Source organism: Pteropus vampyrus, unplaced genomic scaffold (assembly GCF_000151845.1).
Source record: "Pteropus vampyrus isolate Shadow unplaced genomic scaffold, Pvam_2.0 Scaffold133, whole genome shotgun sequence".
Classification (NCBI taxonomy): domain Eukaryota; kingdom Metazoa; phylum Chordata; class Mammalia; order Chiroptera; family Pteropodidae; genus Pteropus; species Pteropus vampyrus.
This window is the reverse complement of record NW_011888914.1, coordinates 5442449-5445585: the sequence shown is the minus strand read 5'-3', so window position 1 is coordinate 5445585 and position 3137 is coordinate 5442449. Positions and strand designations below refer to the sequence as shown.

The 3137-nt window shown below is 33.2% G+C and overlaps 1 pseudogene; it reads left to right on the top strand.

The window, feature by feature from the left end:
• The first annotated feature begins 2685 nt into the window (after positions 1 to 2685).
• LOC111744347 lies at positions 2686 to 2804 on the top strand (annotated as a pseudogene).
• Positions 2805 to 3137: the final 333 nt, after the last annotated feature.

The following is a 3137-nucleotide window of genomic DNA, read 5'->3' as shown; positions in this document are numbered from 1 at the left end:
CCTATTGTAGGGTCTCTCATCGGAATTGAATGTTCTGGCCCAGAAGCGATATATGTCACTTCTAGTCACAATTAATTGGTCACAAGGTGACCAGGGCAATCAACATTATCATGTGCCATGTCAGGATGGGGTAGGGAGTAGTGTCATTACTGACTGACAGGGCTGTTCTTTTTGTTTTTCATTTGTCCTTTCTGCTGTCTCTTTCCAGGATTGCCTGAATTTTCTCGTGACTTCTTTGCACTTTATATCAAGAAGAGTCTTGTCTTGAGTTTATTTTACACAATACTAGTTTCCTACCTTTACAATCTTGTGATTATTAGGACATATTTAGAATTACCTAGTTGTCTTCTGAAGATATCCTATGATTATTGTGGTGAAATAAATACTGATATAGGTTAGTTCCCTTAATAATAAAAGGCTTGCACTTTATATCTCTGTCCTTAGATTAAAAAAAGTCATATTTAGGGATTAAAAACTATTACTATAAGATTTTTCACCCAGTTTTATAAGTAGGTCAGTCCTTTATTTCACACTAAAGAGATATACGATGGAAGGGATATATCCTACATTGGCAGAAGAGTGAATAAAAGAGTATGTTAATTTGCATTAGTTTACTATAGTGATTATTAGTTGTATTAGGGTTGAACATTTGACTTTTGTTTCTAACATGTCTTTCCTAATTTTGGTGGATGCTGTGGGTCTTCAGCCTATATTCCTTTGAATCCTCTTGGTGTTGCTATGCTTGTCAGTCTGACTTCTAAAGATCAAATATTGTATTTTTGTTGAAGGATTACCCGCAAGCAGTCAGAACTCATTTTGCTTGCTTGCATGGAGGGCCATGCAAAGTGATTACAAATTAACAAAGTAACATCACCCCCAGGACCCTAAATCCAAACTGTTGTTGTGAGGCTATAAATACCTCAGCTTCCTCGCCCTTCAGCTGGGATAATTCTGAGGTATGTGTAAATTGCCAGAGCTTGTGATGGGGTTAGTGATCAAGCTTTAGTTGTCCACTTGTGGGAGCTGTCTTAATTGCATGTCTCCTATTGGTTGTCTGTGCTTCTCGAAATCACCTCCCCACACTCCACCCTTACACACTCCCTAATGGCCCCTGTAGCTCCAAATAAACTTCATTCACTCCGTCTTTGCTCAGAGTATGGCTTCTATGGGAATCTAAGTAAGACAATGAACAAGTGCCAATTTAAAATAAACATATTTGTGAATGCATACAGTTTTGGAATTAAGACGAAGGAAGGAGGAATATCACCAATATGAGCTCAGATGTATCCTGTTGGATAATGATAGTGAGGTCTTAGGAAGATAACAGCATTCTTGAAATATTCTCCACATGAAAGACTTGTAGGCAAACACATTAAAGAAATGCTTTAAAATAAAACCACTTTTCAGAGATTCACAATGTACATTAATACAGTAGCAAAAGTTCTCTGAAGTTCTGAAAATCTGTTTAATATCCTTTAGTTGAGAATTTCACAATTGTGTTTCACCACAGAACATATTTTTCCGCAGGGAGCCCTGTAAATCACACATTTAAAAATGCTTATCTAAACTGTATTGTAAGAGAGAATAAAATGTTCTTTTTTTAATAATCAGATTCCATTAATATAGAATTTGAAAATATTCAACATAGACCAGCCTAAAAGGTCATTACTTTTTCAATGAAGAAGAAATTTGCTAAGCCTTAAACCAATTTCAAATGGTTATTCTTAGATAAGAAAACAGCTTTTTAAAAACATTAGTGGTATCCATTAATCTCTAAATGGAGGATGCCAACTTCAAGAGAATCTTATTTTCTTATTAAGGGAGACTTTTAACTTAGAAATCTTAGGAATTGAATCAGTTATTTGAAAATTTTAAAAACAATGGCAAACAAATATTTATTAAATGTCTACTATAGATTGGATATAAAATATATTTATAAGTACTTTATATTGCAGATGAATTTTCATTCAGAATAGCTTTTCTATTAAAAAAAGAAAAAATATCGAACTTAAGCCTGAGATATTTCAGTTATTAATGTTTTTGTTTTTTACTTTTAACGTTCAAATAATGAGCTCTGTCAGAGACAATCTATGTGAAAGTTCCCATAAAGGTGCTTTATGAAAAGTGCTTTCAGCTAACATAAGCATCACTCTTTAAAAGAGCTAAAAATTATTAATGTTATCAAATTTATTTTAAAAAAAACACTGTTAGCAAGAATGTAAATGAGAAATTTTTCAAGTTCAATTGGAAGAGAACATTAGGGAGCAAGTTTCTGACATATAAATATTCAGATGAGAAGATGGAATATTGTTATGTAACAATTCTAGCAATAAGGGAATGGGATTTGGGGTATTATAGACATTTTAAAATTGTAATTTATGTGAATGATGATCTGAATTAACAAAAATGAAGTAATTTCTAACTTATCTAAGCAGTAAAATTAAATACTAATTAAATAAAATATTTCAGAGGGTACTAATGGCTTTATAGCCATTAAAGTACTCAGTGGAATCTTTTGGGACTTTTTTCCCAGCAGCTATTGAATACTCAGATGATTAATAATTTAAGATAGTTTTAATATGGCCCAGTTTATTTGATTAAGATAGAGAACTAAATGTAACTTTGGAAGTGTCTTACAGACAGCTATGGTGGAGTTGAAAAATTATTAGACATAAAACCAAGAGGGTCTATGGCCATGCCACCCTGAACAAGCCCAATCTCGTCTGATCTCGGAAACTAAGCAGGATCAGGCCTGGTTAGTACTTGGATGGGAGACCACCTAGGAAGACCAGGCGCTATAGGCATAAAAAATAAAAAATAAGGGATTGTAAACTGACAAGGTCAACCAAGGATTGCCTCGCCAAAAACAAAACAAAACAAAAAAAACCAGGAGAAATAGTCAATCAAACCCTATGGCCTGATAGCCACATGATTCAATTTCTCTATGTCTCAGTTTCCACTCATACACATAAACATATTACATACACATATATCCATACACACACACATATATATACATATATGTACATATATAAATGCACATATGGATCAGGATTTTAAATTAAATTTATTGGGGCAATTTATTGGTTAATAAAATCACACAGGTCTCAAGTGTGTAATTCAATAATATATCATAT